This window comes from Salvelinus alpinus, chromosome 10 (genome assembly GCF_045679555.1).
Source record: "Salvelinus alpinus chromosome 10, SLU_Salpinus.1, whole genome shotgun sequence".
NCBI lineage: Eukaryota > Metazoa > Chordata > Actinopteri > Salmoniformes > Salmonidae > Salvelinus > Salvelinus alpinus.
This window is the reverse complement of record NC_092095.1, coordinates 47,734,419-47,750,126: the sequence shown is the minus strand read 5'-3', so window position 1 is coordinate 47,750,126 and position 15,708 is coordinate 47,734,419. Positions and strand designations below refer to the sequence as shown.

Genomic DNA, 15,708 nt, shown 5'->3' with positions numbered 1-15,708 from the left:
TATATGTCTCATGTCCAGAAAGAATGCCGACCCATATGTTAAACATGATTCAAATGACTCATATAGATGGAAGATTAGGCTCGCGTATAAAAATGCTGACTCATGGCCTGGCTGGTCAACCTCTAGCACACGTCTACAGTGTTGAGATAGGCCAAATTCAAACCTTTGACACAACCTCTGTATCTTTCCCCACGGTCCTCCTCTATCTGTTCTTTATTTCTACATTGTAGAATAATAGTGAATACATCAAAACTATGAAATAACACATATGGAATCATGTAGTAACCTAAAGTACTAAACAAAACAAAATATATGTTATATTGAGATTCTTCAAAGTAGCCAACCTTTGCCTTGATGACAGCTTTGCACACTCTTGGCATTCTTTCAACCAACTTCATGAGATAGTCACCTAGAAGGCATTTCAATTAATGGGTGTGCCTTGTTAAAAGTTAATTTGTGGAATTTCTTTCCTTCTCAATGCGTTTGGGCCAATCAGTTGAGTTGTGACAAGGTAGGGGTGGTATACAGAAGATTGCCCTATTTGGTAAAGACCAAGTCCATATTATGGCAAATAACCAAAGAGAAAAAAATGACAGTCCATTACTTTAAGACATGAAGGTCAGTCAATCTGGAAAATTTCAAGAACTTTGAAAGTTTCTTCAAGTGCAGTCGCAAAAACCATCCAGCGCTATGATGAAACTAGATCTCATGAGGACCGCCACAGGAAAGGAAGACCCAGAGTAAGTTAATGAGAATAACTGCACCTCAGACACATCAACATCATCTGTTCAGATGAGACTGTGTGAGTCAGGACTTCATGGTCAAATTGCAAAGAAACCACTACTAAAGGACACCAATAAGAAGAAGAGATTTGCTTGGCCTAAGAAACAAGGAATGGATATTAGACCGGTGGAAATCTGTCCTTTGGTCTGATTAGTCCAAATTTTTCAAACCGCTGTATTTGAGATACAGAGTAGGTGAACGGATGATCTCCGCATGTGTGGTTCCCACCGTGAAGCATGGAGGTGGTGTGGGGGTGCTTTGCTGGTGACACCGTCAGTGATTTATTTTGAATTCAAAGCACACTTAACCAGCATGGCTACCACAGCATTCTGCAGAGATACACCATCCCATCTGGATTGCACTTAGCGGGAATACCATTTGTTTTTAAACAGGACAATGACCCAAAACACACCTCCAGGCTGTGTAAGGGCTATTTGACTAAGAAGGAGTGATGGAGTGCTGCATGAGTTGACCTGGCCTCCACAATCATCCGACCTCAACCCAATTAAGATGGTTTGGGATGAGTTGGACCACAGAGTAAAGGAAAAGCAGCCAACAAGTGCTCAGCATGTGGGAACTCCTTCAAGACTGTTGGAAAATCATTCCAGGTGAAGCTGGTTGAGAGAATGCCAAGAGTGTGCAAAGCTGTCATCAAGGCAAAGGGTGGCTACTTTGAAGAACCTCCAATATAAAATATATTTTGATTTGTTTACTACATGATTCCATATGTGTTATTTCATATAGTTTTGATGACTTTACTATTATTCTACAATGTAGAAAATAGTAAAATAAAGAAAAACCCTTGAATTAGTAGGTGTCCAAACTTTTGACTGGTACTGTATACATTTTTGTTTTTAATACTGACTCATATGTTAAACATTATGTTCAACATGATTCAAATGAATCACATAGATGGACCATTAGGCTGGTGTGAAAAATGCTGACTCGTTGTGTGGTGAACAAATCCACACGGTGGGTGTTTGTTTGCCTCGGAGTACACACACTCTAGCCTTCGCTATCCCAGCTGGCCTCAGCTGTCCCTTTGTAGAACAACTGTGCAGACGGACTGTCCACACGAAGCATGTGGCTCCCACTCAAAACACAGGGGGTGTGTTCTTTCATGGTGTGTGTGTGTCTGATACACACAGACATGAAAACACCTCACACACACACTGTGTTTGCGTCTGTTTTTGATACCCTCACTCGGCTTGACTTACAGTGAGTGATCGAGCCTTCTCTGCGTGATATCTGGCCAGCTATTATGCGTGCCTGTCAACGCTGTGACATTGTATTGGAGGTGACGTGTAGGTTTGAACAGCTGTATGCGCTGCAGTAGCAGCAGTGACGCCAAAAGCGGCTGCCGCTTCTCTCTCGGCACACAGGAAGTAAACAAGTGTGACATCATTATCCCAGGTGCTAGAGAGGAGGATGAGAGGAGGATGTGTGCATAGGGAGTGGACATTTCTCCCAGGATCCAAAAGAGCAGGACCTTAATTGTCAATCTCTTACACTGGGTGTATTCTAAGTGCAGGAGTTGAGTTTCAAGGGACAAAGCCAAGGTTAGAGAATCAAGTCCTCTATTTGGGATAGGGTTGAAAAACATCTCACAAAACCGGTATTTATCCCCTACAGCCACTAAGGCTGCACATCTTGTCTCTGTTGATTTCCATTCAGACAAGTGTTGATGTTGGTGTAGGCTTCTGCACTCCACCAAAAAAACAAAATGTAGGGGACACTGCTTCCTGTACTGTATATTCAAATCTCCCTGGGATACAGGTGCTTCCTTCTCCCACCCATACTTCCTGCTCTGGCCCAATCCCACATTTCCTGTCTGAGCAGGAAGCGGGAAAGAGGGCACTATGCAGAGGTGATGTCAGAGGATAATAAAAACTTGTATAGTTACATAGAGGAAGGTGAGAGAGTAATTGGGAGTGTGTACAGTAATGGACATTACCCACAACGAAAGCAGTAGGAGGCAAAAACATTTGTGTGTGTGTGTGTGTGTGCGACACGTCCAAACCGGTGACCTCCACCACACAGATCACATTGCATTCGTAGTAGTTAGGACATCCGTCACACTGCCTCATGCATTCTCTAACTAATGCTCCGTTTACATTGTGCCGCATTTCATTACACGGACTCTTGCCCCGCTCGTGAGCGGACAACTGTACTGTTTAACGCAAGATGGAGGAGAACCCGGAGTTCCGGAGTTCCAAATTAAGCAGCAGCAGCTGAAAAGATGAGCTCCTACAAATATTGAAATTTAAATGTTTTTTTAGAGTAAAGTACATCGAAAAAAAAAAAAATCTAAAGAAAACTGCAAACTGAATAGGAGACCAAACAAGCAGCAAACAAAGAAGAAAGGCTTTTGAAAAAGTAACAATTTTTCATAAAATTATACCGTTTTCTTAGCTAGCTAAGTTGTTTACCTGTTGCTAGGCAGTTGCTAGGGACATTCCTGAAAGAAGCTAGCTAGCTAACAAGGAGTGTCTAGTTGGCAGAAGAGAAGGGACAAAGAAGGGACAAAGTGGGACAAAATAAGGACAGAAGAAAAGGGAAAGGGGACATTAAGGTGAAGCAGTCCTCTAAAGACACAAAAGACAATAATACAAGAAACAACACTTCTATTGCCTCTCCCTCTACGATACGCACTTCCGGTTTGGTTTGGAGCGAGTACTTGCATTCCGCTTTGCTCCACAGGTAGTATTACAGGTAGTATTACATTTCATTTCATTACAGTACAACAGTTTGATTTGTTTGATCTTAGCTGGCTACATAGCCGTCTTTGTATCCAAGATAATTGTGTCTAGAGTCTAGAGTAATTGTCGAGGTTACCTAGCCAGTTAGAGGTTACCTAGCCAGCTACACTTTCAAACAAAGTCAACAACGCAGCCACTGCTAGCTAGCCTATTTCACCAGCCAGCAGTACTATATCATTTTAGTCAATAAGATTTTTTGCAACGTAAGCTTAACTTTCTGAACATTCGAGACGTGTAGTCCACTTGTCATTCCAATCTCCTTTGCATTAGCGTAGCCTCTTCTGTAGCCTGTCAACTATGTGTCTGTCTATCCCTGTTCTCTCCTCTCTGCACAGACCATACAAACGCTTCACACCGCGTGGCCGCTGCTACTCTAACCTGGTGGTCCCAGCGCGCACGACCCACGTGGAGTTCCAGGTCTCAGGCAGCCTCTGGAACTGCCGATCTGCGGCCAACAAGGCAGAGTTCATCTCAGCCTATGCTTCCCTCCAGTCCCTCGACTTCTTGGCACTGACGGAAACATGGATTACCACTGATAACACTGCTACTCCTACTGCTCTCTCCTCGTCTGCCCACGTGTTCTCGCACACCCCGAGAGCTTCTGGTCAGCGGGGTGGTGGCACTGGGATCCTCATCTCTCCCAAGTGGACATTCTCTCTTTCTCCCCTGACCCATCTGTCTATCGCCTCCTTTGAATTCCATGCTGTCACAGTTACCAGCCCTTTCAAGCTTAACATCCTTATCATTTATCGCCCTCCAGGTTCCCTTGGAGAGTTCATCAATGAGCTTGACGCCCTGATAAGTTCCTTTCCTGAGGATGGCTCACCTCTCAGTTCTGGGTGACTTTAACCTCGCCACGTCTACCTTTGACTCATTCCTCTCTGCCTCCTTCTTTCCACTCCTCTCCTCTTTTGACCTCACCCTCTCACCTTCCCCCCCTACTCACAAGGCAGGCAATACGCTTGACCTCATCTTTACTAGATGCTGTTCTTCCACTAATCTCATTGCAACTCCCCTCCAAGTCTCCGACCACTACCTTGTATCCTTTTCCCTCTCGCTCTCATCCAACACTTCCCACACTGCCCCTACTCGGATGGTATCGCGCCGTCCCAACCTTCGCTCTCTCTCCCCCGCTACTCTCTCCTCTTCCATCCTATCATCTCTTCCCTCTGCTCAAACCTTCTCCAACCTATCTCCTGATTCTGCCTCCTCAACCCTCCTCTCCTCCCTTTCTGCATCCTTTGACTCTCTATGTCCCCTATCCTCCAGGCCGGCTCGGTCCTCCCCTCCTGCTCCGTGGCTCGACGACTCATTGCGAGCTCACAGAACAGGGCTCCGGGCAGCCGAGCGGAAATGGAGGAAAACTCGCCTCCCTGCGGACCTGGCATCCTTTCACTCCCTCCTCTCTACATTCTCCTCTTCTGTCTCTGCTGCTAAAGCCAATTTCTACCACTCTAAATTCCAAGCATCTGCCTCTAACCCTAGGAAGCTCTTTGCCACCTTCTCCTCCCTCCTGAATCCTCCTCCCCCTCCTCCCCCCTCCTCCCTCTCTGCTGATGACTTCGTCAACCATTTTGAAAAGAAGGTCGACGACATCCGATCCTCGTTTGCTAAGTCAAACGACACCGCTGGTTCTGCTCACACTGCCCTACCCTGTGCTTTGACCTCTTTCTCCCCTCTCTCTCCAGATGAAATCTCGCGTCTTGTGACGGCCGGCCGCCCAACAACCTGCCCGCTTGACCCTATCCCCTCCTCTCTTCTCCAGACCATTTCCGGAGACCTTCTCCCTTACCTCACCTCGCTCATCAACTCATCCTTGACCGCTGGCTACGTCCCTTCCGTCTTCAAGAGAGCGAGAGTTGCACCCCTTCTGAAAAAACCTACACTCGATCCCTCCGATGTCAACAACTACAGACCAGTATCCCTTCTTTCTTTTCTCTCCAAAACTCTTGAACGTGCCGTCCTTGGCCAGCTCTCCTGCTATCTCTCTCAGAATGACCTTCTTGATCCAAATCAGTCAGGTTTCAAGACTAGTCATTCAACTGAGACTGCTCTTCTCTGTGTCACGGAGGCGCTCCGCACTGCTAAAGCTAACTCTCTCTCCTCTGCTCTCATCCTTCTAGACCTATCGGCTGCCTTTGATACTGTGAACCATCAGATCCTCCTCTCCACCCTCTCCGAGCTGGGCATCTCCGGCGCGGCCCACGCTTGGATTGCGTCCTACCTGACAGGTCGCTCCTACCAGGTGGCGTGGCGAGAATCTGTCTCCGCACCACGTGCTCTCACCACTGGTGTCCCCCAGGGCTCTGTTCTAGGCCCTCTCCTATTCTCGCTATACACCAAGTCACTTGGCTCTGTCATATTCTCACATGGTCTCTCCTATCATTGCTATGCAGACGACACACAATTAATCTTCTCCTTTCCCCCCTCTGATAACCAGGTGGTGAATCGCATCTCTGCATGTCTGGCAGACATATCAGTGTGGATGACGGATCACCACCTCAAGCTGAACCTCGGCAAGACGGAGCTGCTCTTCCTCCCGGGGAAGGACTGCCCGTTCCATGATCTCGCCATCACGGTTGACAACTCCATTGTGTCCTCCTCCCAGAGTGCTAAGAACCTTGGCGTGATCCTGGACAACACCCTGTCGTTCTCAACTAACATCAAGGCGGTGACCCGTTCCTGTAGGTTCATGCTCTACAACATTCGCAGAGTACGACCCTGCCTCACGCAGGAAGCGGCGCAGGTCCTAATCCAGGCACTTGTCATCTCCCGTCTGGATTACTGCAACTCGCTGTTGGCTGGGCTCCCTGCCTGTGCCATTAAACCCCTACAACTCATCCAGAACGCCGCAGCCCGTCTGGTGTTCAACTTTCCCAAGTTCTCTCACGTCACCCCGCTCCTCCGCTCTCTCCACTGGCTTCCAGTTGAAGCTCGCATCCGCTACAAGACCATGGTGCTTGCCTACGGAGCTGTGAGGGGAACGGCACCTCCGTACCTTCAGGCTCTGATCAAGCCCTACACCCAAACAAGGGCACTGCGTTCATCCACCTCTGGCCTGCTCGCCTCCCTACCTCTGAGGAAGTACAGTTCCCGCTCAGCCCAGTCAAAACTGTTCGCTGCTCTGGCACCCCAATGGTGGAACAAACTCCCTCACGACGCCAGGTCAGCGGAGTCAATCACCACCTTCCGGAGACACCTGAAACCCCACCTCTAAGGAATACCTAGGATAGGATAAAGTAATCCTTCTAACCCCCCCCCCCTTAAAAGAGTTAGATGCACTATTGTAAAGTGGTTGTTCCACTGGATATCATAAGGTGAATGCACCAATATGTAAGTCGCTCTGGATAAGAGCGTCTGCTAAATGACTTAAATGTAAATGTAAAACCCGTCGCTTGTCAGAGATGACATGTATTTTGGAAGATGGCAAAATATGACCTTTTCAATCGAGACAGGATAAACACGCTGAACAATAATTTAAAAAAGCAACATGCAACAATTTCAAAGATTTTACTGAGTTACAGTTAAGGCTGGGGTGGTCACGAAATTTTGTCAGCTGGTGACTGTCAAGCAAATAACTGTCGTTCTCACGGTAATTGGCCGTTACTTAACATAACACATTTAGCATCTCCTGGCTTCCACACTGACGCAGACATTTGGAACATCAACATTTTAAAAAGTCTAATAAATCCATTTAATAAAGCCTACACCTTCACAATAAATCCATTTGACAAGTCTAAAGAAACATGATATGAAGAAAATGTAGACTATTTCAGAAGAACAGAATAGCCTACTCTGAGTTGTTCTTATGTTAGGTCCTGATGTGGCTATGCTAAATGGCTGTGGGCTACACTAGTTCATTTAGCAGACAAGATTAGCTTAGAATTCAGTGGCATTATTGTATAGTATGAAGAAAACAATTGAACAAAGCTGAATAAAATATACATATTTTCTCCAAACGATTTGAGGGAGTGCGCACATGCGGCTATTCTGTGTTGAGCGGTTAACAAAGAAATAGGTACTCTTATATGCTTAATTTAGAGTTAATGTAACTTAGTTGTTCTACAATTGTTGGGCTACATGTTTTGATTTTAATATATTTTAAGGCTGCATGATGCGACTAATGATGATTTGAAAAAAGTTGCATAAAAGGCATGAGCTCTGCTTCGTTTTATACGCAGGCCTGTACACACTTCATCAGTCTCTCATTCACAATTTGACAAGAAATTGATAATGTCTCGAATTTCCCGGCAGCGTCTCCTTTGTGGCCGTAATGCACCTTAAAAAAAACACATGCTTTTGTTGTACCCTACTCCCTGAGTGCTGCGCGCTCTCCATCACGTGATTGGGTCTTTCTCACAGACTACAAGTGAAGACCGACACACCGGGGACGCAACTGCGCCTGTCGATATTATCCAATTCCGAGGTGCATATTGAAGGTATTGGAAAAACTGTCCACATTTACATTGTCAGCCAACAAGATGATTATCCCAAACGAACAGCAAAAGCACTAGCCTATGTCAATCTACTATCCTCATAGTAAAAAAGTAAACCTATTGTATTCTGTGCAAGAATTAAATATTCCAAACAAAGCATGGGACAGTTGTGGGATGCAATAGATCCCAAATTAATACAACCACTCGCATTAAACAAAACTTTATGTAATGTGGCTGACAACAGATCAGAACATTTAGATTAAAAATGTAGATAAAGTATTAGGCTATTTCTTCACATTATAAGCGTAACATTAGCGGGAAAACACCATTATCAAAAGTGCCCGCAAATACAATTAAGCATTCAATGCCTTTATTATAAAAAAGGTGCATTTTTATGGTGAACATTATCTTCCCCAAACTTGAAACTCACATGCTGCTTATGTATGCCAGTTAGGCTCTAAACCCCTTGTAAAGCGGATCAATGTGCTTCATTTTTATTCGTTTTTTGGCCACTTTAGTTGAGATACAAAACATATAGGCTTATGGGCTAGACTACATGAGGTGTGCAACTATGATTAGAAAAAGTCTGTCTTATGCTGGGCATCATTCACAAGTGATAGGCTAATAGCCCCCCATCAGACTATTCTTCATTTAATCTCATCTTTGCATATACTAAATAATATGTGTGAAGTTTGTTTTAATTTAGAAAGGTACATGATAATGGTCCAGTCTCGAAACAGGGGCAGCGGGGAAAATGCATATCACCTATGCACTTAAATAGGGGACGGAGGACTCTTTTCCCGTGATTCCTTTTCATGACAGTCAGGTAGGCTATACTCCTGTTATAAATATAAGCAATGTGCTTAATATTAGGTAAGTTGAAAAATAAATATAGTAAGCCTATAAACAGCTGATGGGATCCTCCTCCATTCAGTAGAGGCATCACTCTGTTTTCTCACACAATTGCATAGCCCATAGAAATGTTGCGCAACATGAGCTCTCATGCTCTCGTGTTTGATAAGATTTTCGAAAACATTTGCATTGATGTCAGTGTGATTAGAGGGACAATAGAGTGCTGAGTACCAGGCAGTTAGCAAGTTTGGTAGGCTACTAATGAACATGAGCAGCATCAGAGCTTAGGGAAGCCTAATTACCGTGACTATATCCAGGCACTTGTCATCTCCCGTCTGGATTACTGCAACTCGCTGTTGGCTGGGCTCCCTGCCTGTGCCATTAAACCCCTACAACTCATCCAGAACGCCGCAGCCCGTCTGGTGTTCAACCTTCCCAAGTTCTCTCACGTCACCCCGCTCCTCCGCTCTCTCCACTGGCTTCCAGTTGAAGCTCGCATCCGCTACAAGACCATGGTGCTTGCCTACGGAGCTGTGAGGGGAACGGCACCTCAGTACCTCCAGGCTCTGATCAGGCCCTACACCCAAACAAGGGCACTGCGTTCATCCACCTCTGGCCTGCTCGCCTCCCTACCACTGAGGAAGTACAGTTCCCGCTCAGCCCAGTCAAAACTGTTCGCTGCTCTGGCCCCCCAATGGTGGAACAAACTCCCTCACGACGCCAGGACAGCGGAGTCAATCACCACCTTCCGGAGACACCTGAAACCCCACCTCTTTAAGGAATACCTAGGATAGGATAAAGTAATCCCCCCCCCCCCCCTTAAAAGATTTAGATGCACTGTTGTAAAGTGGCTGTTCCACTGGATGTCATAAGGTGAATGCACCAATTTGTAAGTCGCTCTGGATAAGAGCGTCTGCTAAATGACTTAAATGTAAAAATATATGGTGTGGCGGTAATATGGTCAAGTGCAACAGCCCTGGTTACAATTCATATAAGGAAATCAGTCCATTTAAATAAATAAATTAGGCCCTAATCTATGGATTTCACATGACTGGGAATACAGATATACATCAGTTGGTCACAGAACCTTTTTTTTAAGGTAAGTCTGCACCTCGTGTGACCTCCATTTGATTGTGGCCTGTGGAATGTTGTCCCACTCTCCTTCAACGGCTGTGCGAAGTTGCTGGATATAACACTTCACATGTTGTGTAAACGTAAAGGGTTTTGTGAACGAGGCTTAAGAGGACGAGTAGGTTAAGTCTTTCAGAAGACCAAATCACAAGTGACCATAGAACACGAGTCATCATAACTAGAGAAATGCATGGCCATCACTGGATTAGGGTGAAGTTACGCTGATCTTAGGTCAGTTTTGAGACCACCATTTTTGATCAAACCACGTGAGTTGTTTAGTTCACTCCTGAGTGCGGATAGTGTTTTCACACTGAACTAAGGGGCTAAACACACCAGAGTTCAGAAAATCTGCACCAAACTGGTGTGAAAGACCCCCCAGACTAGGAGCGCTAGGATCAGGCCCTCCCTGTCCATTATTCATTATGACAGAAAAGGCTAAACTGATCCAAGATCAGCACCCCTACTCAGAAGATTAATGAATATGGGCCTTGACTCTCTCCCTCTCTGTAAACTTCACTTTTGTTGCAACAGGTTCATGTTGGCTGACCCTGGACCTGTGAGTAGCCCTCTGATGCCTCATATCACCAATAGGGACGCCAAGCTCGGCAGCTAATCTGGAACCAGGCCGTACTACATTTGGCACGACAGTGTGTAATCAGGATCACTACACAACAAACCAAGCCCCAGCCAAGAGATTAGCCCAGTCAGCCCAGCGAGTGAGTCAGGGAGTTGGACTCGGTAAGGCAGGGTATTAGTCAATGAGAGCGTGAGTGAGAGTGAAACACTCACACACACTTAACATGAGCTGGTGTTCACATACACACACATCACAGAAACAAATGAGTGCATGCACAAACACGATGACTGTGCGTGAGTGGTAAAACACTCATATGTGCCTCCAGTGTGATTGACTAAAGCTACAAGTGTTGGTTTGATACGAGTCACCATCTATTTTCTGGAGAGAGGGGCGTAAGGTGAAGTGAAATATCTACAGTAGGCTAGCCAAAGCAGTTGCAACCTTTTCCAATGACATTAATGGCCTGGACCACCTTTATTCAAAACCCTGTGACATCCCTGTGCAAGGGAACAGCACGCTGTTGCATAACATTTAACATTCAGACGTTGACCAATATAACTCCCTCTGAAGTTTGGACTACAGGAGTATACCAGGGTCACACTCATTAGGCACTAAATGTATAAAATAAAAATAAAAAACAGACAAACAGGGAGGGACTTCCTGAACTTGTTAAATAAGAAACCCTCATTTTCTGTTGAAAAGCTATTTGTTCTGTGTTCCCTAATGAACACCGGTATTAAGCTGCAAAGCATTACAAAGTGAAACTGCTACACAGCCAAGTGTTCCAGATGTTGACTGTGTGAAACTGGTCAAATGACTTGAGGAAAAATGATGAGAATGACCTCAGAGTTTTACAAGCACGCATTTCCGGATGACATCACTTACACTAAGAGTCTTGCTCAGACATCTCGCTTTTATTAATTTCTTTCTCTCTATCCGATCACTTGGGTCATTTTCATTATCACTAGGCACCAAACTGAAGAAAACAGATTGAAACAGGGAGGGAGGGACCACTTGGACATGTACAATAGGAAACGCTCAATTTCCTTTTCAAAACGCTTTTTTTTTTTTAAGTGACGGTTTGCCCTACTGGAAATGACCCAGTTCCCAACCACTGCCATCAGTCTTCTAACTACTGAGGTGGCAGCTTGGTAGCTGAAGGTTGAAGAAAGGTTAGGCCCTAGTGAGGATATTGGCTCAATGATGTGCGTCGACCCTCCGCCCACTGTAAAATGGGCAATGTGACAGGGAGATGCTGTCTGCATCCCGATTCTCCACCCTTCTCCTAAACCATACACTTGCACACTTCTCATCATGGATTTAACAATGGTGGAAACTCCCTCCAGCCAATGCTTACACCAATGCATTTAGATCAATGATGGGGAGTGTGCAAGTGCACACTAAGGCTGAAGGCGTGGAATATTGAGATAAAGCTGCTGTTTTGCCTTCCAACTCGTCTCACAGGTCCAGAACAAATTCAAGGAAACGTACAGTATTATACAGAGCCTATATAAAACCTACCCTAACCAGAAACCGTGGATAGATGGCAGTATTCGCGCAAAACCCGAAAGAGCGAACCACCGCATTTAACCATAGAAAGTTGACTGGGAATATGGCCGAATACAAACAGTGTAGTTATTCCCTCCGCAAGGCAATCAAACAAGCGAAATGTCAGTATATAGTGACAAAGAGGAGTCGCAATTAAACAGCTCAGACAAGAGACGTACGTGGCAGGGTCTAGACAATCACGGACTGCAAAAATAAAGCAATCACGTCACAGACACCGACGTCTTGCTTCCAGACAAACTAAAAACACCTTCGCCCGCTTTGAGGATAATACAGTGCCACCGACGCGGCACGCTACCAAGGAATGTGGGCTCTCCTTCTCCGTGGCCGACGTGAGTAAGACATTTAAACGTGTTAACCCTCGCAAGGCTGCCGGCCCAGACGGCATCCCTAGCCGCGTCCTCAGAGCATGCTCAGACCACCTGGCTGGCGTTCACAGATAGAATATATATCTCTCCCTATCCCAGTCTGTTGTCCACACATGCTTTAAGATAGCCACCATTGTTCCTGTACCCAAGAAGGCATAGATAACTAAATGACTATTGCCCCCTAGCACTCACTTCTGTCATCATGAAGTGCTTTGAGAGACTAGTCAAGGATCATATCACCTCCACCTTACCCGTCACCCTAGACCCACTTCAATTTGGTTACCGCCCCAATAGGTCCACAGACGATGCAATCGCCATCACACTGCACACTGCCCTATCCCACCTGGACAAGAGGAATACATATGTAAGAATGCTGTTCATTGACTACAGCTCAGCATTCAAACACCATTGTATCCGCCAAGCTCATCATTAAGCTTGAAGCCATGGCTCTCAACCCCACCTTGTGCAATTGGGTCCTAGACTTCCCGACAGGCCGCCCCCAGATGGTGAAGGTAGGAGACAACATCTTTACTTTGCTGATCCTCAACACTGGGGCCCCACAAGAGTACGTGCTCAGCCCCCTCCTGGACTCCCTGTTCACCCATGACTGCGTGGCCATGCACACCTCCAATTCAAATCATCAAGTTTGCAGACAACACAACAGTAGTAGGGTTGAATACCAACAACGACAAGACAGCCTATAGGGAGGAGGTGAGGGCACTCGGCGTGTGGTGTCAGGAAAACAACCTCTCACTCAACGTCAACAAAACAAAGGAGATGATTGTGGACTTCAGGAAAGAGCAGAGGGAGCACCCCCTTATCTATGGGACAGGTGGAGAAGGTGGAAAGTTTTGTTCCTCGGCATACACATCACAGACTAACTGAAATGGTCCACCCACACAGACAGTGTGGTGAAGAGTTTCTTCAACCTCAGGAGGTCTAAGAAACTTTTACAGACACACAATTGAGAGCATCCGGTCAGGCTGCATCACCGCCTGGTACGGCAACTGCACCGCTCATAACCGCAGGGCTCTCCAGGGGGGTGGTGTGGTATGCACAACGCATCACCGAGGGCAAACTACCTGCCCTCCAGGACACCTACAGCACCCGATGTCACAGGAAGGCCATAAAGATCATCAAGGACAACAACCACCCGAGCCACTGCCTGTTCACCCCGCTATCATCCAGAAGGCGAGGTCAGTACAGGTGCATCAAAGCTGGGACCGAGAGATTAAAAAACAGCTTCTATCTCAAGGCCATCAGACTGTTAAACAGCCATCACTAACACATAGAGGCTGCTGCCTACATACAGACTTGAAATCGTTCGCCACTTTAATAAATGGATCACTAGTCACTTCAATAATGCTTACATAGCTTGCATTACTCATCTCATATGTATATACTGTATTTTATACATCTATTGCATCTTGCCTATGCCGCTCAGTTATTGCTCATCCATATATTTATATGTATATATTCTTATTCCATTCCTTTACTTAGATTGTGTGTATTTGGTAGTTGTGGAATTGTTAGATTACTTGTTAAATATTGCTGCACTGTTGGAACTTGGACCACAAGCATTTCGCTACAAATTCCAATAACATCTGCTAACCATGTGTATGTGACCAATACAATGTGATTTTTAAAAGAGCCATGAGTGTATGGAACTCCCATCTCGTACAGCGCAAGTGAACAGCAAACCTGGTTTCAAAAGACAAATAAAGCAACACCTCACGGCACAAGGCCTCTCCCCCAAGTGATCTACTTTGTGTGTGTATGTACTGACATGTGTAACTGACAGATGCAAACACACACAATACATGTTAATGTTTTTAAATGCATGTCAATTGTAAAGTCTTCCGTCTGTAATGTCGTTTTTGTTGCGTGTCGGACCCCAGTAGGACTAGCTGTCGCCATTGGCGTCAGCTAACGGGGATCCTAACAAAATAAAAATCACTCCCATCCGTATGGGCATTCGCCACATCTGTAAAGTGAATTCTACAACGGATGTGAAGAGATTAATGTGTGTAATGCATCTTGCATGTTTTAAATAGGTCATATTTGCCTGGGCCTGGAAAGCCAAGAAAATGAAGGCAAGTTGTAAATCTTTAACGGATAATGGAGGTTTTCTATTCTATACTGAGCCCAGTCTCAGCTCATAATATAGAGAATGCTTTAAAGAGACTCAGTGGACAAAACTAAAACTTAAAACAGACCAGAGTCATTCCACCTCAAAAAGGACAAGAGGATTTTGTCACCCACCATCTAAGATGATTCTGAAATCGTTTCTGTAGTTAGAAACAGATGAGACCATCATTCCTGAAACCTTATTTTGTTGAAATATAATTTGATCTGAGACGTTAAAGCTGACTGATTGCACCCAAATTGGCCATTTTAAAATGTATAGGATTCATATAATCTAAAATAAATACAGTACATAACATCCGATTTGGACCATAACACGGAACCCAAACCGGCTGCGCACGTGCGCCATCGTGCGCTATTGCGCATAAATGTATTTTTTCCCCCTACACCAAACGCGATCAAGACACGCAGGTTAAAATATCAAAACAAACTCTGAATCAATGACATTAATTTGAGGACAGGTCAAAAAGCATTAAACATGTATGCTAGCTAATTTGTCCTATTTAGCTAGCTTGCTGTTGCTAGCTAATTTGTCCTGAGATATAAACATTGAGTTGTTATTTTACCTGAAATGCACAAGGTCCTCTACTCCGACAATTACTCCACACATAAAACGGCCAACCGAATCGTTTCTAGTCATCTTTCATCCTTCCAGGCTTTTTCTTCTCTTGACTTTATAATGCGATTGGCAACTTTCATAAATTAGGTGCATTACCGCCACCGACCTCGTTCGTCTTTCAGTCACCCATGTGGATATAACCAATGAGGAGATGGCACGTGGGTGGGTACCTGCTTCTATAAACCAATGAGGAGATGGGAGAGGCAGGACTTTCAGCGCGATCTGCGTCAGAAATATAACTAATTTCTATTTTAGCCCTTGGCATCGCAGACGCTCGTTGGCGCGCGTGAGCAGTGTGGGTGCAATAATTGAATAACATGGATTTCAAAATGTATTTTGCAATGCTTGCGTACGCGACGTGTCCGGTCTGGTCAGCATGTAATTCTTCCCAACAATGAGTAAGACATGAGGAATCCAATAAAATTATCAATAGCAACCTACAGACCCCACCCACCCGTCGCCAATTCCACCG

At 45.3% G+C, this 15,708-nt stretch overlaps 2 protein-coding genes across 7 annotated transcripts in view; one reads left to right on the top strand and one right to left on the bottom strand.

The window, feature by feature from the left end:
- Positions 1 to 15,708, top strand: part of LOC139532128 (tubulin beta-4B chain-like) — a 394,248-nt gene that overhangs the window by 315,435 nt on the left and 63,105 nt on the right. The gene's annotated exons all lie outside the window — the stretch shown is intronic.
- raph1b (Ras association (RalGDS/AF-6) and pleckstrin homology domains 1b) overlaps positions 1 to 15,708 on the bottom strand; it is a 77,992-nt gene that overhangs the window by 49,521 nt on the left and 12,763 nt on the right. The window lies entirely within an intron of this gene.